General features: G+C 43.8%; 1 protein-coding gene across 3 annotated transcripts in view; it reads right to left on the bottom strand.

Annotated features, from left to right (window-relative positions):
• The window catches only part of LOC115150172 (disks large-associated protein 4-like), a 179,469-nt gene that overhangs the window by 117,585 nt on the left and 39,234 nt on the right, over positions 1 to 22,650 (bottom strand). The gene's annotated exons all lie outside the window — the stretch shown is intronic.

Here is a 22,650-nt window from a genome sequence, read left to right as displayed (position 1 = left end):
CAGCGTAGTGTCCAGAGCACGGAGGCGCTACCAGGAGACAGGCCAGTACATCAGGAGACGTGGAGGAGGCCATAGGAGGGCAACAACCCAGCAGCAGGACCGCTACCTCCGCCTTTGTGCAAGGAGGAGCAGGAGGAGCACTGCCAGAGCTCTGCAAAATGACCTCCAGCAGGCCACAAATGTGCATGTGTCTGCTCAAACGGTCAGAAACAGACTCCATGAGGGTGGTATGAGGGCCCGACGTCCACAGGTGGGGGTTGTGCTTACAGCCCAACACCGTGCAGGACGTTTGGCATTTGCCAGAGAACACCAAGATTGGCAAATTCGCCACTGGCGCCCTGTGCTCTTCACAGATGAAAGCAGGTTCACACAGAGCACGTGACAGACATGACAGAGTCTGGAGCCGCCGTGGAGAACGTTCTGCTGCCTGCAACATCCTCCAGCATGACCGGTTTGGCGGTGGGTCAGTCATGGTGTGGGGTGGCATTTCTTTGGGGGGCCGCACAGCCCTCCATGTGCTCGCCAGAGGTAGCCTGACTGCCATTAGGTACCGAGATGAGATCCTCAGACCCCTTGTGAGACCATATGCTGGTGCGGTTGGCCCTGGGTTCCTCCTAATGCAAGACAATGCTAGACCTCATGTGGCTGCAGTGTGTCAGCAGTTCCTGCAAGAGGAAGGCATTGATGCTATGGACTGGCCCGCAAGTTCCCCAGACCTGAATCCAATTGAGCACATCTGGGACATCATGTCTCGCTCCCTCCACCAACGCCACGTTGCACCACAGACTGTCCAGGAGTTGGCGGATGCTTTAGTCCAGGTCTGGGAGGAGATCCCTCAGGAGACCATCCGCCACCTCATCAGGAGCATGCCCAGGCATTGTAGGGAGGTCATACAGGCACGTGGAGGCCACACACACTACTGAGCCTCATTTTGACTTGTTTTAAGGACATTATATCAAAGTTGGATCAGCCTGTAGTGTGGTTTTCCACTTTCATTTTGAGTGTGACTCCAAATCCAGACCTCCATGGGTTGATAAATTGGATTTCCATTGATTACTTTTGTGTGATTTTGTTGTCAGCACATTCAACTATGTAAAGAAAAAAGTATTTAATAAGATTATTTCATTCATTCAGATCTAGGATGTGTTATTTTAGTGTTCCCTTAATTTTTTTGAGCAGTATATATATATATATATTTATATACAGTTGAAGTTGGAAGTTACATACACCTTAGCCAAATACATTTAAACTCCGTTTTTCACAATTCCTGAAATTTTATCCAAGTAAAATTTCCCTGTCTTAGGTCAGTTAGGATCACCACTTTATTTTAAGAATGTGAAATGTCAGAATAGTAGTAGAGAGAAGGATTTATTTCAGCTTTTATTTCTTTCATCACATTCCCAGTGGGTCAGAAGTTTACATACACTGAATTAGTATTTGGTAGCATTGCCTTTAAATTGTTTAACTTGGGTCAAACATTCTGGGTAGCCTTCCACAAGCTTCCCACAATAAGTTGGGTACATTTTGGCCCATTCCTCCTGACAGAGTTGGTGTAACGGAGTCAGGTTTGTAGGCCTCCTTGCTCGCACACGCTTTTTCAGTTCTGCCAATACATTTTCTATAGGATTGAGGTCAGGGCTTTGTGATGGCCATTCCAATACCTTGACTTTGTTGTCCTTAAGCCATTTTGCCACAACTTTGGAAGTATGCTTGGGGTCATTGTCCATTTGGAAGACCCATTGTCACCAAGCTTTAACTTCCTGACTGATGTGTTGATATGTTGCTTCAATATATCCACATAATTTTATTTCCTCATGATGCCATCTATTTTGTGAAGTGCACCAGTCCCTTCTGCAGCAAAGCACCCCCACAACATGATGCTGCCACCCCCGTGCTTCACGGTTGGGATGGTGTCTTCGGCTTGCAAGCCTCCCCCTTTTTCCTCCAAACATAACAATGGTCATTATGGCCAAACAGTTACATTTTGTTTCATCAGACCAGAGGACATTTCTCCAAAAAGTCCGATCTTTGTCCCCATGTGCAGTTGCAAATCGTAGCCTGGCTCTTTATGGCGGTTTTGGAGCAGTGGCTTCTTCCTTGCTGAGTGGCCTTTCAGGTTATGTCGATATTGGACTCGTTTTACTGTGGATATAGATACTTTTGTACCTGTTTCCTCCAGCATCTTCACAAGGTCCTTTGCTGTTGTTCTGGTATTGATTTGCACTTTTTGCACCAAAGTACATTCATCTCTAGGAGACAGAACGTGTCTCCTTCCTGAGCGGTATGACGGCTGCATGGTCCCATGGTGTTTATACTTGCGTACTACTGTTTGTACAGATGAACGTGGTACCTTCAGACATTTGGAAATTGCTCCCAAGGATGAACCAGACTTGTGGAGGTCTACAATTTTTTGGCTGATTGGCTGTCTTGGCTGATTTCTCTTGATTTTCCCATGATGTCAAGCAAAGAGGCACTGAGTTTGAAGGTAGGCCTTGAAATACATTCACAGGTACACCTCCAATTGACTCAAATTATTTAAATTAGCCTATGAGAAGCTCTGAAGCCATGACATAATGTTCTGTAATTTTCCAAGCTGTTTAAAGGCACAGTCAACTTAGTGTATGTCAACTTCTGACCCACTTGAATTGTGATACAGTGAATGATAAGTGAAATATTCTGTCTGTAAACAATTGTTGGAAAAAGTACTTGCCAAATCTATAGTTTGTTAACAAGAAATTTGTGGAGTGGTTGAAAAACGAGTTTTAATGACACCAACCGAAGTATATATATATATATATATACAGTACTAGTCAAAAGTTTGGACACAAAAGTCTCAAGCAAGTCTCTTCTTCTTATTGGTGTCCTTTAGTAGAGGTTTCTTTGCAGCAATTCGACCATGAAGGCCTGATTCACGCAGTCTCCTCTGAACAGTTGATGTTGAGATGTTATATTATACTGGAGGAGCCAAGCCCAGGAGGAAGGCTATGTAGGTTCGGTACAATTGAAATACACATGATTACATCATTTATCTTTGTCATTTGTTTCATTGTGAAATAAAACTTATTCTGGGAGGTAAAAAACAACAATCTGATCAGAGCAGAGGATCATGGGCCACAGTCTCCCAAATGAAAGAACACCTCATCGCACACTACACCTGAACCTCCAGATCAGCCTGGTTCTGTCGTGACTGAACCTGATGCTACCTAAATCTGACACTGGTTCAGGTCAACAGGGTTTCTTAGGCCCTCCAACTCAAACCAATGGGATGTATTTTGTCTATAACCCAAGAAGACCTATGAAAACACCAGGGTCATGCTTGCATGTCTGTTTTTCATACTGCACTTCGGGTCTAAAAGGCTGAACTGTAAAAATCTAAACAGAACACATTTAATGCAATAAAGGAATAGGTCACAGTTCAGTGTTTACCCACAATCCTATCTGACTCGCCCGGTAAACTGTCAACAGTAAAACAAAAACAAAAAGAAGAGAAAAAAGAAGACGAGTCCTGACCAGAGCTGAACGTAGAACTGAACGTATCTGCTCGGAGCGATTCATGAATCCCTTATGGAAATGAGCAGCTTATTTCTGTCTGAGATTCACTGTATTAATCTATCAATCTTGTCAAAAGGATTCCGAGCAGAGAGATACAACAAACAGACTCTGGATGAACACTGGAGAGCAGATGACTTGCAGATTTGAGGCAAAACAATGAGCATCCACTGGAATGAGAGAGAGAAAGGGGTAAAGAGAGACAGATAAAGGGAGGAAGAGCCAGAGAGAGGTAGGTGACAGGGAGAGAGAGAGAGGAAGAGCAAGAAAGGAGAAACGAGTCAGTGAAAATCACAGGAAGTATAAGCCCTGCTGTCACTGCAAGCTACTAGACAGTGTAGCTCACAACACTGTCCCTAAAAAATGCTTACCGTCATCATGTGCATGTTGAAAAGTCTGGAGAACATTCTGAAATATGCATGGGGCAAAGCCAGGTGTTGAAACAACAACAAGAACAGTGTCAATCTGTGAGGAAAATGTAATTCCAAACTAGAAAGCTTCCTTCGAAAAGCCTGCGTTGTTTGTTCAATACACCTCATCTACAGGATTATGTCTTTATAAAAAAGTGATCGATGTGCATTCCTGACACTAAAACAGAGCTCCTATTTCAACTTCACTCATAAATTAGGACAAAGAGGCTTGCAAGGGAAGGTGAACTCACAAGGCTAAGATATCAATGTGAAATAAAACCGGACGGTTTTATGTATATTTAATTACCTCACTGTTCGATGAGGCTAAAAAAGAAAATGTGTGAGCTGCGATAGTGGAGCTGGGTTTCAGGAACCTCTAATAAGCAATGTCGATAAAGAAACTAGCACCATTCAAAGGTGGCCAATTTGTCCTGCAGCTGTCAACTTGTTGTTGACGTCTGGCTGGGGCTTGACCCCAATTATGGCAACACGGTTACCTCCCTGTCTGTTATCCCGACAGGTCAGCAAGGTGACCATGTACTGAGAGTTTGTGTACTACTGCAATATACAGTAGGCGTGAGCAAGAAGGTCACAAAATAAGGCAGCCATTTTTAACTCTCTGAACAGGAAGTGTAAACACACCATTTCATGTCTAGCATATCTGTTTTGTATCACACTGTCACAATTTGCATAATTTTTACATCACTATTAAAGTATTAAGGTCATCTAATGTGTAAATAGTACCTTTGTTTCCAAGAAAATGTACCACTATTTAGGAATCACCGCCATAGCGTTATTAAGTGTGCATCAAAATAACTAACTATTGATTGAACATGGGTCAAATATTTTCACATCCTGTTTTCCACAGATGAAACACATAACGGACAACTACACGAGCGTTCATACACCATCAACTCTCCTGTCAATCAAAGAAGCTGCTTTTGAGCTTGCACTCACCTTATCCTCTTAATAGCCTACAATATCACAGCGGCATGAAAAAGAGCTCTGTCCAAGACCAAAAGGCTCACAACTATCTGTCACATTGATCTGATTACACTACATTAAATGTGTTGTTCGTCACAAATGGAAACCCAAAGTAGAGGGATGGTAACCACAAGTTAATGAAAGGCCAATTATATCATTCTAGTTGTCTTGACTGAGTGTAATTTCAACACAGGATTAGTATTACTGGGGGAGGTCGGGTAATATAATAATGTGCATGAGCACAAACACCACATCTGTCATTTTATTCCCGTTTGAATCAGGCATGGCAGTAATTTTTACATGGCAGGAGAGTAACAATTCCAGCCAGAATAATCTACTTTTTTGGGGCAAACTCCAAAGTTCTCTGATAATACTAGCCCTGTGCGAATCGACAACCCTGTGTTTTGAGAGAAATGTCTGAGTTTGATAGGTGTTGCTTGCGGTTTGAGCAAGAAAGCAATAACTGAGTCGATAAATAGAACAAAGTGCTGCACATACCATATATATGAAGGGCCTACATGTATCAACTTTCACAGTGAATGCTTTTGTTTATACGTTTTGTGCAAATTAACTGAACATTGGCCTTTGCATCATAAAAAAATGTGTGCCTATTTTATGCAACCCTTACTGTTAATAGATCTCAAAGCAGCATACAATTCAGGTAAATGTTAACAAATGACAAGTTCACTTTCCCACCCATAGCCTAAAAATGCATATCAAGTGCAAGTGAGCACTTCTACTGAGGATCACTAAAATATCCTAATGATTATGATCACACTTCCTCAATTCAAATATTATGGTGGCACTATACCAAAGATTGTTTGGTATGGTTTAGAAAGTTGGGAACCAAGCTCAAGTTGTCAGTGTAGCCTGTTATCCCGTCCCTGGGAGGGGTGCGTCACTTGAGTGGGTTGAGAGTCACTGACGTGGTCTTCCTGTCTGGGTTGGTGCCCCCCCTTGGGCTGTGCCGTGGCGGAGATCTTTGTGGGCTATACTCGGCCTTGTCCCGGGATGGTATGTTGGTGGTTGGAGATATCCCTCCAGTGGTGTGGAGGCTGTGCTTTGGCAAAGTGGGTGGGGTTATATCCTACCTGTTTGGCCCTGTCCGGGGGTTTCATCGGATGGGGCCACAGTGTCTCCTGACCCCTCCTGTCTCAGCCTCCAGTATTTATGCTGCAGTAGTTTATGTGTCGGGGGGCTAGGGTCAGTCTGTCACATCTGGAGTATTTCTCTTGTCTTTTCCGGTGTCCTGTGTGAATTTAAATATGCTCTCTCTAATTCTCTCTTTCTCTTTCTTTCTTTCTCTCTCTCGGAGGACCTGAGCCCTAGGACCATGCCTCAGGACTACCTGGCTTGATGACTCCTTGCTGTCCCCAGTTCACCTGGCCGTGCTGCTGCTCCAGTTCCAACTGTTCTGCCTGCAGCTATGGAACCCTGACCTGTTCACCGGATGTGCTACCTGTCCCAGACCTGTTGTCCCAGACCTGCTGGAACTCTGACCTATTCACCGGACATGCTTCCTGTCCCAGACCTGCTGTTTTCAACTCTCTAGAGACAGCAGGAGCGGTAGAGATACTCTCAAAGATCGGCTATGAAAAAGCCAACTGACACTTACTCTTGTGTTACTGACTTGTTGCACCCTCGACAACTACTATGATTATTATTATTTGACAATGCTGGTCATTTATGAACATTTGAACATCTAGGCCATGTGCTGTTATAATCTCCACCCGGCACAGCCAGAAGAGGACTGGCCACCCCTCATAGCCTGGTTCCTCTCTAGGTTTCTTCCTAGGTTTTGGCCTTTCTAGGGAGTTTTTCCTAGCCACCGTGCTTCTACACCTGCATTGCTTGCTGTTTGGGGTTTTAGGCTGGGTTTCTGTACAGCACTTTGAGATATCAGCTGAGGTAGAGAAGGGCTATATAAATACATTTGATTTGATTTGATTTTGATTTGATTTATCGCTTGGACTTCCGTCATAACTGTCATAACTGTCAATTTATAGAAAAAAAAGAAAGAATTACAGGGGGCAGTTTGGAAAAAAATAATCCCGTCCGAATCGTCCTCTGGGATAACAGACATTCTGGGGTAATAAATACATGACCAACGTTCTCTAGTAATACTAGTCCCGTGCGAACAGAGCTAAAACCAGACATTTGGAATAATGAGAAAGAAAAATGGAATTACATTTTCTTTCTTGAGAACTGATGCAAATAAGCAGAAAATAAATGTATGCATTGTCAAACTCGTTCTCTTTTATAGTTCGAGCTCTATGAGAAGGAGCCATTGCTTAATGTGTGTCAGAGAAGTAACTGGGAGGTTGATGAAGGTCGCACCCTAAATACTAGTCAGTTTAGAATCCAACACCAATCGTTATGATTAGGATTTGGGAAGGGTAATCTGATCCTAGGTCTGTGTCTACAAGGGTGATGTCTACCTAGAGCAAGGAACAGTCCATTCTCTAGAAATGTAAGTTATGACATAGAACACTGAACTACAAAATGTCCCCCCCCCTTCTTCTCACAATTTGTTTTCTTACTTTTCGGCGTATGCTGATCTGATCCCTGTCTGTTATTCCGACAGGTCAGCAAGATGACCGTGTACTGAGAGCATGTGAACTACTGCAATATATAGGTATGAGCAAGGAGGACACAAAATAAGGCAGACATTTTTAAGTCTCTGAAGAGGAAGTAATCTGATCATAGGTTTGTGTCTGTAAGAGCGACATCTACCTAGAGTAAGGAACAGTCCATTCTCAATGCTAGAAATATAAGGTATGACATAGAACACTGAACTACAAAACCCATGTCCCTCCCACATAGGGACAGCTTACAGAACAAAAGCTAGTAAAACAAAAGCCAGACCTGACAGCACAGATGATACACTCAGCACATACAAGGACAAGTGGATGCTGAACTCACCCAGGTTCAGCATCCAGATTCTTCATGGTAATCTAGGACTTAAACAAGCATACACTCCACAGTCAACAATGACTCATTCACTCTCCACATACTATCCATTGTTTCATTGTTCACAGATATAGAGAAAACATTATAGAGGAACAGCACAGAAACTTCTTAGATATGGCGTGTCAATGAAATCATGCAAACCAACTCCCGAGTGAAGGGGCCTACTAGGTCTAGGAAAAATTAGCTACTGAGCTTTCCAGTATCATTAAAAAATATATATATATCGTTCAAACTGTTATGCACCCCTGAAAGGACTGGATAGGTGTTTTAAAATTCAATTTAGCCTATCAGAAAGTCAGGTGGAAATATTACCATATTCCATGTACAAATCCTTTCACGTCTAGCTATTGGTTTATTTAGAATTGAGCCATAGGGCCACGGTGGCCATTTTGGGGGCGAGGAGGGTGAGGAGAGTGGGGTAAAAATAAAAAGGCAGGAGCTTTAAAGGCTTTGAGGGGGATTTGTTTCCAATAAGCCACCCACATGATTAGAGCATGTTAATGTAATGCCTACAGCCCTATACAGACTGGACACACTGCTAACACACAGAGAGAGAAACAGAGGGAGGAATAGAGAAAGAGAGAGAGTGCGAGAGAGTGAACACACACACAGAGCAGCTCAAAACATACATACATGCAGTACATACATCACAGGAGGCTGCCGAGGAGAACGGCTCATAGTAATGGCCGAAACGGAGCAAATGGAATGATATCAAATACCTGGAAACCATGTGTTTGATGTATTTGATACCATTCCACCGATTCCGCTCCAGCCATTAACACGAGCCCGTTCTCTCCAATTACGGTGCCACCAACCTCCTGTGACATACATATATACATAAATAAATACAGTATACAGTGCAATATACAGTGCATTCGGAAAGTATTCAGACCCCTTGACCTTTTCCATATTTTGTTACGTTACAGCGTTATTCTACAATGGGTAAAAAAAAATATATATCTACACACAATAGCACATAATGACAAATCAAAAACAGGTTTTAAGAAATTGTAGGAAAAAAAAGTTGATGTCACATTTACATAAGTTCTCAGACCCTTTACTCAGTATTTTGTTGAAGCACCTTTGCCAGCGATTACAGCCTCTAGTCTTCTTGGGTATGACGCTACAAGCTTGGCACTACAGTATTTGGGGAGTTTCTCCTATTATTCTCTGCAGATCCTCTCAAGCTCTGTCAGATTGGATGGGGAGCATAGCTGCACAACTATTTTCAGGTCTTTCCAGAGGTGTTTGATCTGATTGGATGGGGAGTGGATTGGGTGGATGGGACGGGGAGCTTCGCTGCACAGCTATTTTCAGGTCTCTGCAGAGCTGTTCGATCGGGTTCAAGTCCAGGCTGGGCAACTCAAGGATATTCAGAGACTTGTCATGAAGCCACTCCTGCGTTGTCTTGGCTATGTGCTTAGGGTCATTGTCCTGTTGGAAGCTGAACCTTCACCGCAGTCTGTAGTCCTGAGCACTCTGGAGCAGGTTTTCATCAAGGATCTCTCTGTACTTTGCTCTGTTTATCTTTCCCTCGATCCTGACTAGTCTCCCAGTCCCTGCAGCTGAAAAACATCCCCACAGCATGATGATGCCACCACCACGCTTCACCGTAGAGATGGTGCCAGGTTTCCTCCAGACGTGACCCTTGGCATTCAGGCAAAAGAGTTCAATCTTTGTTTCATCAGACCAGAGAATGTTGTTTTGGATGGTCTGAGAGTCCTTTAGGTGCCTTTTGGCAAACTCCAAGCAGGCTGTCATGTGCCTTTTACTGAGGAGTAGCTTCCGTCTGGCCACTCTACCATAAAGGCCTGATTGGTGGAGTGCTGCAGAGATGGTTGTCCTTCTGGAAGGTTCTCCCATTATATCATATCACCTCCACCTAACCGGCCACCCTAGACCCACTTCAGTTTGCATACCGCCCCAACAGGTCCCCAGACGACGCAATCGCCTTCATAATGCACACTGCCCTATCCCATCTGGACAAAATGAATACCTATGTAAGAATGCTGTTCATTGACTACAGCTCAGCATTCAACACCATAGTACCCTCCAAGCTCATCATCAAGCTGGAGGCCCTGGGTCTCAACCCCGCCCTGTGCAATTGGGTCCTGGACTTTCTGACGGGCCACCCCCAGGTGATGAAGGTAGGAAACAACATCTCCACTTCGCTGATCCTCAACACTGTGGCCCCACAAGAGTGCATGCTCAGCCCCCTCCTTTTCTCCCCGTTCGCCCACGACTGCGTGGCTATGCACGCCTCCCACTCAATCATTATGTTTGCAGACGACATAACAGTAGTGGGCTTGATTACCAACAATGACGAGACAGCCTACAAGGAGGAAGTGAGGGCACTCACTGTGGTGTCAGGAAAACAACCTCTCACTCAACGTCAACAAAACAAAGGAGATGATCATGGACTTCAGGAAACAGCAGAGGGAGCACCCCCCCATCCACATCGAAAGGACAGCAGTGGAGAAGGTGTAAAGTTTTAAGATCCTCGGTGTACACAGATAGTGTGGTGAAGAAGGTGCAACAGTGCCTCTTCAACCTCAGGAGGCTGAAGAAATTTGGCTTGTGCACAATCTAGAGCATCCTGTCGGGCTGTATCACAGCCTGGTACGGCAACTGCACCGCCCTCAACCGCAAGGCTCTCCAGAGGGTGGCGCGGTCTGCCCAACGCATCACCGAGGGGCAAACGTCCTGCCCTCCATGACACCTACAGAACCCGATGTCACAGGAAGGCCAAAAACATCATCAATGACATCAACCACCCGAGCCACTGCCTGTTCACCCCGCTACCATCCAGAAGGCGAGGTCAGTACAGGTGCATCAAAGCTGGGACCGAGAGACTGAAAAACAGCTTCTATCTCAAGGCCATCAGACTGCTAAACAGCAATCACTAACTCAGAGAGGCTGCTGCTAGCATTGTGACCAAATCACTGGCCAATTTAATTAATGGATTACTAGTCACTTCATACAATGCACACTAAATACATTACTCATATCGCATATGTATTTTACTGTATTTTATACCATCTATTGCACCTTGCCTATGCCGCTCGGCCATCGCTCATCCATATACTTACATGTACATATTCTCATTCACCCCTTTAGATTTGTGTGTTTGAGGTAGTTGTTGGGGAATTGTTAGATTACTTGTTAGATATTACTGCAATGTCCGAACTAAAAGCACAAGCATTTTGCTACAGTCGCATTAACATCTGCTAACCATGTGTATGTGACAAATAACATTTGATTTGATTTGATATCCACAGAGGAATTCTAGAGCTCTGTCAGAGTGACCATCGGTTTCTTGGTCACCTCCCTGACCAAGGCCCTTCTCCCCCGATTGCTCAGTTTGGCCAGTTTGGCCAGCTCTAGGAAGATTCTTGGTGGTTCCAAACTTATTCCATAAAAGAATGATGAAGGCTACTGTTTACTTGGGAACCTTCAATGCTGCAGACATTTTTTGGTACCCTTCCCAAGATTTGTGCCTCAACACAATCCTGTCTCAGAGCTATACGGAGAATTCCATCAACCTCATGGCTTGGTTTTTGCTCTGACATGCACAGTCAGCTGTGCGACCTTATATAGACAGGTGTGTGCCTTTCCAAATCATGTCCAAACAATTGAATTTACCACAGGTGGACTTCAATAAAGTTGTAGAAACATCTCAAGGATGATCAATGAAAACAGGATGCACCTGAGCTCAATTTCAAGTCTCATAGCAAAGGGTCTGAATACTTATGTAAATAAGGTATTTTGGTTTTTATTTTTCATACATTTGCAAACATTTCTAAAAAACGGTTTTCGCTTTGTCATTATGGGGTATGGTGTGTAGATTGATGAAGGAAAACAATTATTTAATCCATTTTAGAATAAGGCTGTAACGTAACAAAATTTGGAAAAAGAGGTCTGAATACTTTCCGAATGCACTATACATACTTACATACATACATGCGGTCAGCCCAATGCATCACAATGAGCACACTGCCTGTCTTTCAGGATATGTACCGCACCTGGTGTCACAGGAATGTCAAGAAGATCATCAAGGACCTCAGCCCCCTGAGCCACGGCCTGTTCACCTCGCTATCATCCAGGAGACAAGGTCAGTACACGTGCATCAAAGCTGGGACAGATAAACAGCATCTACTGTATCTCAAGGCCATCAGACTGTCAAATAGCCATCGCTGGCGGGCCTCCATCCAGTACACTGCCCTGAACTTAGTCACTGTCAATAGCCGGCTACCACCCGGTTATTCATCACTGCACTTCAGAGGCTGCTGCCCTATGTACATAGACATGGAACACTGGTCACTTTAATAATGGAACACTGGTCACTTTAATAATGTTTACATACTGTTTTACCCATTTCATATGTATTTACTGTATTCTAGTCCATTCTATTCAACAATTGCTGTACATATACTATTCTATCCAAGTATTCTTCAGATATACTATATATTATCTCCACATAATGTCCATAATGTCTATACGTCCCATCATATACACAGTACCAGTCAAAAGTTTAGACACACCTACTCATTCAAGGGTTTTCTTAATTTGTACTATTTTCTACATCAAAACAATGAAATAACACATATGTAATCATGTAGTAACAAAAGAAGTGTTAAACAAAGATTCTTCAATGTAGCCACGCTTTGCCTTGATAAAAGCTTTGCACGGTCTTGGCATTCTCCCAACCAGCTTCATGAGGTAGTCACCTGGAATGCATTTCAATTAACAGGTGTGCCTTGATAAAAGTTAATTTGTGGAATTTCTTTCATTCTTAATGCGTTTGAGCCAATCAGTTGTGCTGTGACAATGTATGGGTGGTATACAGAAGATAGCCCTATTTGGTAAAATACCAAGTCCATATTATGGCAAGAATAGCTCAAATAAGCAAAGAGAAACGACAGTTCATCGTTACTTTAAGTAGGTCAGTCAATGCGGAAATTTCAAGAACTTTGAACGTTTCAAAGTGCAGTCGCAAAAACCATCAAGTACTGTGATGAAACTGGCTCTCATAAGGACACAGGAAAGGAAGACCCAGAGTTACCTCTGCTGCAGAGGATAAGTTCATTAGAGTTAAAAGCCTCAAAAATCTGCAATTAACTGCACCTCAGATTGCACCTCACAGAGTTCAAGTAACAGACACATCTCAACATCAACTGAGGAGACTGCATGAATCAGGCCTTCGTGTTTGAATTGCTGCAAAGAAACCACTACTAAAGGACACCAATAAGAAGAATAGACTTGCTTGGGCCAAGAAATACGAGCAATGGACATTAGACCGAAGAAAAGCTGTCCTTGGTGTGATGAGTCCAAATTTGTGATTTTTGGTTCCAATCGCCATGTCTTTGAGAGACACAGACTGAACTGGTAATCTCTGTATGTGTGGTTCCCACCGTGAAGCATGGAGGAGGAGGTGTGAGGGTGTGGGGATGCTTTGCTGGTGATACTGTCAGTGATTTATTTAGAATTCAAGGCACACTTAACCAGCATGTCTACCACAGCATTCTGCAGCGATACGCCATCCCATCTGGTTTGCGCTTATTGGGAAAATCATTTGTTTTTCAACAGTACAATGACCCAAAACACACCTCCAGGCTGTGTAAGGGCTATTTTACCAAGAAGGAGAGTGATGGAGTGCTGCATCAGATGACCTGGCCTCCACAATCACCCGACCTCCACAATCACCCGACCTCAACCCAACTGAGATGGTTTGGGATGATTTGGACCACAGAGTGAAGGAAAAACAGCCAACATGTGCTCAGTATGTGTTATTTCATAGTTTTGATGTCTTCACTATTAGTCTACAATGTAGAACATAGACAAAATAAAGAAAAACCCTTGAATGAGTAAGTGTGTCCAAACGTTTTACTTGTGCTGTGTGTAAAAAAAGAAACGTCCCTTTTCAGGACCCTGTCTTTCAAAGATAATTCATAAAAATCCAAATAACTACACAGATCTTCATTGTAAAAGGTTTAAGGATACGCCCCTTTTTTTCAATTTTGTCTAAAATGACATACCCAAATCTAACTGCCTGTAGCTCAGGCCCTGAAGCAAGGATATGCATATTCTTGGTACCATTTGAAAAGAAACACATTGAACATTGTGGAAATGTGAAAGGAATGTAGGAGAATATAACAGATTAGATCTGGTAAAATATAATAACAAGAAAAAACCAACCCTTCTTTTGTATTTTTTTGTGCAATCATCTTTGAAATGCAAGAGAAAGGCCATAATGTATTATTCCAGCCCAGGTGCAATTCAGATTTTGTTCACCAGATGGCAGCAGTGTATGTGTGACGTTTTAGACTGATCCAATGAACCATTGCATTTATGTTAAAAAAGACTGCCCAAATGTGCCTAATATGTTTATTAATAACTTTTAAATAACTGTTAAATATACTCAGTCAGTTAGGAAAGCTAAGGCTAGCTTTTTCAAACAGAAATTTGATTCCTGTAGCACTAATTCCAAAAAGTTTTGGGACACTGTAAAGTCCATAGAGAATAAGAGCACCTCCTCCCAGCTGCCCACTGCACTGAGGATAGGAAACAATGTCACCACTGATAAATCTACGATAATTAATAACTTCAATAAGCATTTTTCTACGGCTGGTCATGCTTTCCACCTGGCTACCCCTACCCTGGCTAACATCTCAGCACCCCCTGCAGCAACTTTCCCAAGCCCCCCTCCGCTTCTCCTTCACCCAAATCCAGACAGCTGATGTTCTGAAAGAGCTGCAAAATCTGGATACTTACAAATCAGCTGGGCTAGACAATCTGGACCCTCTCTTTCTAAAATGATCCGCTGAAATTGTAGCAACCCCTAACACTAGCCCATTCAAACTCTCTTTCGTATCGTCTGAGATCCCCAAAGATTAGAAAGCTGCCACGGTCATCCCCCTCTTCAAAGGGGGAGACACTCTAGACCCAAACTGTTATAGACTTATATCTATCCTGCCCTGCCTTTCTAAAAACTTTGAAAACCAATTTAACAAACAGATCACCGAACATTTCGAATTCCACCGTACCTTCTCCGCTATGCAATCTGGGTTCCGAGCTGATCATGGGTGCACCTCAGCCACGCTCAAGGTCCTACACGATATCATAACCGCCATCGATAAGAGACATTACTGTGCAGCCGTCTTCATCAACCTGGCCAAGGCTTTCGACTCTGTCAATCACCGCATTCTTATCGGCAGACTCAATAGCCTTGGCTTCTCAAATGATTGCCTCACCTGGTTCACCAACTACTTCTCTGATAAAGTTCAGTGTGTCAAATCGGAGGGCCTGTTGTCCAGACCTCTGGCAGTCTCTATGGGGGTGCCACAGGGTTCAATTCTCGGTCCGACTCTTTTCTATGAAAATATCAATGATGTCGCTCTTGCTGCTGGTGATTCTCTGATCCACCTCTACGCAGACGACACCATTCTGTATACATCTAACCCCTCTTTGGACACTGTGCTAACAAACCTGCAAAAGAGCTTCAACGACTTATAGCACTCCTTCCGTGGCCTCCAACTGCTTTAAAATGCTGGAGATGCTTGATGTGAGTCTGGAAGGAGAGTTTAGAGTCTAACCAGACACCTAGGTATTTGTGGTTGTCCACATATTCTAGGTCAGAACTGTCCAGAGTAGGGATGCTAGTCGGGCGGGAGGGTGCAGGCAGCAATCGGTTGAAGAGCATGCATTTAGTTTTACCAATCCAAAATTAAATCTAGAATCGTCTTTCTATTTCGCAACAAAGCCTCCTTCACTCTTGCTGCCAAACATACCCTCGTAAATCTGACTGTCCTACCCATCCTTGACTTCAGCGATGTCATTTACAAAATAGCTTCCAACACTCTACTTAGCAAACTGGATGTAGTCTATTATAGTGCCATCCGTTTTGTCACCAAAGCCCCATATACTACTCACCACTGCGACCTGTATGCTCTCGTTGGCTGGCCCTCACTACATATTCGTCGCCAAATCCACTGGCTCCAGGTCATCTATAAGTCTTTGCTAGGTAAAGCCCCGCCTTATCTCAGCTCACTGGTCACCATAGCAGCACACACCCATAGCACGCCTCCAGCATGTATATTGCACTGGTCACCCCCAAAGCCAACACTCCCTTTGGTCGCCTTTCCTTCCAGGTTTCTGCTGCCAATGACTGGAACAAATTGCAAAAATCACTGAAGCTGGAGTCTTATATCTCCCTCTTTAACTTTAAGCATCAGCTGTCAGAGCAGCTTACCAATCACTGTACCTGTACACAGCCAATCTGTAAATAGCACACCCAACTACCTCATCCCAATTTTATTACTTACCCTCTTGCTCTTTTGCACCCCAGTATCTCAACTTGCACATCATCATCTGCACATCTATCATTCCAGTGTTAATGCTAAATTGCAATTATTTCGCCTCTATGGACTATTTATTGCCTTCCTCCCTACTCTTCTACATTTGCACACACTGTACATAGATTTTTCTATTGTGTTATTGACTGTACGTTTGTTTATGTGTGTTGTTGTGCTGTTGTTTTTGTCACACTGTTTTGCTTTATCTTGGCCAGGTCGCAGTTGTAAATGAGAACTAGTTCTCAACTGGCCTTCCTGGTTAAATAAAGGTGAAATAAAAATAAAAATAAAATGAACCATTAACAATTAATGAACATGCATCTGTGGAACGGTCGTTAAGACAATAACAGCTTACAGACAGACGGTAGGCAACTAATCTCACAGTTATGAAAACTTAGGACACTAAAGAGGCCTTTCTACTGACTCAGGGTCCCTGCTCATCTGCATGAATGTGCCTTAGGCATGCTGCAAGGAGGCATGAGGACTGCAGATGTGGCCAGGGCAATGAATTGCAATGTCCGTACTGTGAGATGCCTAAGACAGCGCTACAGGGAGACAGGACGGACAGCTGATCATCGTAGTAGCAGACCACATGTAACAACACCTGCACAGGATCGTTGCATCCGAACATCACACCTGCGGGACAGGTACAGGATGGCAACAACAACTGCCCGAGTTACACCAGGAACGCCCACCCCACCATCAGCCTCCATCAAGCTTGTAGGCCTGTTGTAAGGCAGGTCCTCAACAGACATCACCGGCAACAACGTCGCCTATGGGCACACCGTCGCTGGACCAGACAGGACTTGCAAAAAGTGCTCTTCACTGACTAGTCGCGGTTTTGTCTCACCAGGGGTGATGGTCGGATTCGCGTTTATCATCAAAGCAATGAGCGTTACACCGAGGCCTGTACTCTGGAGCAGGATCGATTTGGAGGTGGAGGGTCCGTCATGGTCTGGGACGGTGTGTCACTGCATCATCGGACTGAGCTTGTAGTCATTGCTGGCAATCTCAACGCTGTGCGTTACAGGGAAGACATCCTCCTCCCTCATGTGGTACCCTTCCTGCAGGCTCATCCTGACATGACCCTCCAGCATGACAATGCCACCAGCCATACAGCTCGTTCTGTGCGTGATTTCCTGCAAGACAGGAATGTCAGTGTTCTGCCATGGCCAGCGAAGAGCCCAGATCTCAATCCCATTGAGCACGTCTGGGATCTGTTGAATCGGAGGGTGAGGGCTAGGGCCAGGGCCATTCCCCCCAGAAATGTCCGGGAACTTGCATGTGCCTTGGTGGAAGAGTGGGGTAACATCTCACAGCAAGAACTGGCAAATCGGGTGCAGTCCATGAGGAGGAGATGCACTGCAGTACTTAATGCAGCTGGTGGCCACACCAGATACTGACTGTTACTTTTGACCTCCCCTTTGTTCAGGGACACATTATTCAATTTCTGTTAGTCACGTCTGTGGAACTTGTTCAGTTTATGTCTCAGTTGTTGAATCTTGTTATGTTCATACAAATATGTAAACATGTTAAGTTCGCTGAAAATAAACGCAGTTGACAGTGAGAGGGCTTTTTTTTGCTGAGTTTACGTGCAGTACATACATACATGTGTCATGACTGTCCTGATCAGGTCAGGTTACAGGAGACCACAACCCTACAGATTATCTCTCACCCCCAACAGAGGAGGAGAGATCTAGGGGTCTGAAGATGTGGGGGTTTTATGACCCCTCACGCCCATGATAAATCTTAGGCCCCAGACAAAATTCCTTTGTCCTCTCACTATGGAGAACCAGCCTCAGAACATTAAACATGCAATAAAGGGACTTTGGAACAATGGTTTCCGTCAGCCACAATGTTGGTCATGATGATGGATGGAATATGAAAATGTATGTAATTTTTGTTTTGTTATTAAAGGTTAATAGATGACGTTATTACGAAAACATTGTAACTTTAAGAGTTTTCCCAGTATATGCCTGATGTTTATACATTGTACGTTGTGTGGAAAATGTCCAAATCAAAGAGAATCTCTGCCCTGCTACCTCTAATGCAGCTCGGCTTGTTACACCCCAGTAAAGAACATCCACAACTCAAACGACATCACATTAGAACAAGGAGAAAGTACACCAGGTAGACATTTGCTGGCAAAGCGCACAATACAACATGTTTTATTATGGAGAGGATGTATCATCATGGCAGTCAATGGGGAGCCTGTAACATTACAGTTTGGGAGCTTACGAAATCAGTCACTGCCTTCATAATAAGTGCATCTATGATGTTGTCCCCACAGTGACCGTACGTACAAATCCCAACCAGAAGCATTGGATTACAGGCAACATCCACCCTGAGCTAAAGGCTAGAGCTAGCACTTTAATTCACTTTAATTCAGGCGCTAAAAAGAAATCCCGCTACAACATCTGATGAGCCACCAAACAGGGAAAGCATCAATACAGGACAAAGATCGAATCCTACTGCAATGGCACTGACGCACGTCGGATATGTCAGGGCTTGCAAACTATCATGAATTATAAAGGGAAACCCATCCATGAGCTTCCCAATGACGTGAGCCTACCAGACTTGCTAAATGCCTTCTATGCTCGGTTCGATGCAAGCAACTCTCAACCATCCATGAGAGCACCAGCTTTTCCAGATGACTGTGTGATCACGCTCTCCGTAGCTGATGTAAGACCTTTAAACAGGTTAACATTCAAAAGGCCGCAGGGCCATGCGGATTACCAGGACGTGTACTCAGAGTATGCGCTGACCAGCTGGCAAGTGTCTTCACTGAAATGTTCAACCTCTCTCTCACCCAGTCTGTAATACCTACATGTTTCAGGCAGACCATCATAGACCCTGTGCCCAAGAATGTCTAAATGACAGGTTACCCCATAGCACTCACATCTGTAGCCATAATATGCTTTGAAACGCTGGTCATGGCTCACATCAACACCATCATCCCCAGACACCTGGACCCACTCAAATTCACATACCACCCCATCAGATCCACAGATGATGTAATCCCTATTGCGCTCTACACTGCCCTCTCCCACCTGGACAAGAGGAACACCTATGTAAGAATGCTCTTCATTGACTACAGCTCAGCGTTCAACACCATAGTTCTCTCCTAGTTCATCACTAAGCTAAGGACCCTGGGACTGAACACCTCCCTCTGCAACTGGATCCTGGACTTCCTGACGGGCTGCCCCCAGGTGGAGAGGGTAGGCAACAACACATCTGCCACGCTGACCCTCAACATGGGGGCCCCTCAGGGGTGCGTGCTTAGTACCCTCCTCTACTCCCTATTCACCCACAACTGCATGGCCAGGCACGACACCAAAACCACTGTCTCACCGACAACGATGAGACAGCCTATAGGGAGGAGGTCAGAGACCTGGCAGTGTGGTGTCAGGGCAACAACCTCTCCCTCAACGTCAGAAAGTCAAAGGAGCTGATCATGGACTACGGGAAACAGAGGGCAGAGCACGCCCCTATTCATGTCGACAGGACTGTAGAGTGTCAGGTCAAGAGCTTCAAGGTCCTCTGTGTCCACATCACTAAGAATCTATCATGGTCCACACACACCAAAACAGTTGTGAAGAGGGCACAACAATGCCTATTCCCTCTCAGGAGGCTGAAAAGATTTGGCATGGGCCCTCAGATCCTCAAAAAGTTTAGAGCATCTTGAGAGCATGAAGAGCATCTTGACTGGCTGGTATGGCAACTGCTTGGCATCTGACTGTACAGAGGGTCTTGCGTATGGCCCAGTACATCACTGGGGCTGAACCCCCTGCTACCCAGGACCTCTATATCAGGCGGTGTCAGAGGAAGGCCCTAAAAATTGTCCAAAACTTCTGCAACGCTAGTCATAGACCGTTCTCTCTGCTACTGCATAGCAAGCGGTACCGATGCAGCAAGTCTTTTTATTTTTTATTTATTTTACCTTTATTTAACTAGGCAAGTCAGTTAAGAACAAATTCTTATTTTCAATGACGGCCTAGGAACAGTGGGTTAACTGCCTTCTGGAAGTTTGGAACCAACAGGACCCTGAACAGCTTCTACCCCCAAGCCATAAGACTGCTAAATAGTTAGTTAAATAGTCTGGGTAGCTATTTGGTTAACTATCTGCATTGACCCTTTTTGCACTGACTTTTTTGACTTTTTTCACATACGCTGCTGCTACTGTTTATCATCTATCCTGTTGCCTAGTCACTTTATTCCTAGTTATATGTAAATATCTACCTCAATTACCTCGTACCCCTGCATATCGACTCGGTACTGGTACCCCGTGTATAAAGCCAAGTATAAAACCATCGTTACTCATTGTGTATTTATTATTACTTTTATTATTATGTGTTTTACTTATTACTCTCTCTTTCTCTCTACATTGTTGGGAAGGGCCCATAAGTAAGCATTTCACTGTTAGCCAACACTTGATGTTTACCAAGCATGTGATGATTAAAATCTTATTTGGTTTGATTTAACATGGAAAAGCCAGATGCACTGAGAGAGTTGGTGAGTGACTTTATGCGCCGTGGATGAGAAAAGCATCCATGCATAACGTATGGAGTATGGACATGGTTACATTTAGCCAAAGGTAAGACTGAAAGGTATACACAGTGCTGTGGAGTGGTACAAATGACTGGCAGTGTGGGTCTATACCCTGCAAGGGCTTGCTATAAGCTAATGTAAACATAGCATAGCTCTGTATTGTCTAATGGGTTCAATACATACAGTATAATTAAGCAATAAGGCACGAGGAGGTGTGGTACATGACCAATATACCACGTCTAAGCGCTGTTCTTATGCACGACGGAACACGGTGTGCCTGGATTACAGCCCTTAACCGTGGTATATTGGGCGTTTAGCACAAACCCCCGAGGTGTGTTATTGCTATTATAAACTGGTTACCAACGTAATTAGAGCAGTAAAAATAAATGTTTTGCCATACCCCTGGTATACGGTCTGATATACCACGGTTGTCAGCCAATCAGCAGTCTGGAAGTGAACCACCCAGTTAATAATTACACAATATCCACTGAGCAAATGTTATGCTAGCCCCTTCATACTCGTCTATGAATTGTATGATTACTTTTATCACGTCAGTTTCCAGCTGAAATCATAGTAAATCAAGAGTGTGGGACTATAAGGTTCTATCTGCATCTTGGTCAAGATTGAGTTATTGACATAGCCTTGTTCTGTTCAATGTTCACTACCTATACGTACAGTAGTCTAAATACCCCAATTCAGGTTGTTTAGTTTAAAAAAATACAAGATAAAAAATTGCTGACACCATTCAAACCAATGAGGGTTCAGAACTTTAAAGCCAGTTATCTCTGAATTATCTTTTTGCAGACAGAACTTTATAGTCCCCAGCTCTTGTAATGGGTTTACTTTGACAAACTGTATGCCACAGTCATAGGGGAAAATCAGCAAACTCCCTTGCAACGTTCTCATGATAAATAACGCATGCGGATTGCCAACCTGGTATCAGTTTATATGCATCATGTTGTGAAGCTTTTGCAAAAAAGATATGCGGGAGGTGTACAGTAGATACCCAGGTACACAGTAGCCTCTGATAGATAAAATCAAAACAGAGTAATAGCATCAACAATTATTCATCAACTAGATAAAATGCAATGCAATAAGCCGAGCTCTCCGAGAAAACAATATAGAAGTGAGTAAAAGTGAGTGGGCTGATTGAAGCAAATGTAATAAGCCTCGGGGGAAACTAGAGAATCTCTCGTGCTTGGATATTAAATATTTCTCAAACAGTATCATCATGGGATAAATCAGCTATTTGTTTACTGGCACTCCTTCTGATAATCCAAGGGCTACATGTTTAGCTAACATCGAGCTAGCCTTACAACAGTCAATAGACAGTATGTTTACAGCACAGCTATCATCAATTGCAACATACCTGAAATTGTAAGTGTAACCACATTTCTCAATGGGCTTGCTTGATGGACAGCGGGAAAGTGTGGCGGACATTTCTGTAATGAAATCATAAATCATCATAACTGGGCAGAAGCTTCTATTCTTGGTGACACACGAGAGAGAACACACGGCCTACAGTACATGGCATTGTCATTAGTATGCACAGATATTTACAGTACATCTATTTACTTCCATTTGCAATTCAGATGAAATGGTAAGCTCTCCCTAATAATTCTGCTGCCTTTTATTTGTAGGAACACCCTAATGTAAAAATCTACAATATTCAACAATATGGCCTGGAAGGTTAGGGGGAAAGACCGATTTGACAAACAGAAACACTGGTTCAAATCCCTGGAGGGTGGGGAACTCAAGCCTTGTTCGGAATAAGTGAGGCACTTATCCTTTTCCCAACACCCTGCCATGTAAGGAGCAATTAGAGAAATAAAACAATG

This window comes from Salmo trutta, chromosome 16 (assembly GCF_901001165.1).
Source record: "Salmo trutta chromosome 16, fSalTru1.1, whole genome shotgun sequence".
Classification (NCBI taxonomy): domain Eukaryota; kingdom Metazoa; phylum Chordata; class Actinopteri; order Salmoniformes; family Salmonidae; genus Salmo; species Salmo trutta.
This window is presented reverse-complemented; position numbering and strand designations above follow the sequence as displayed.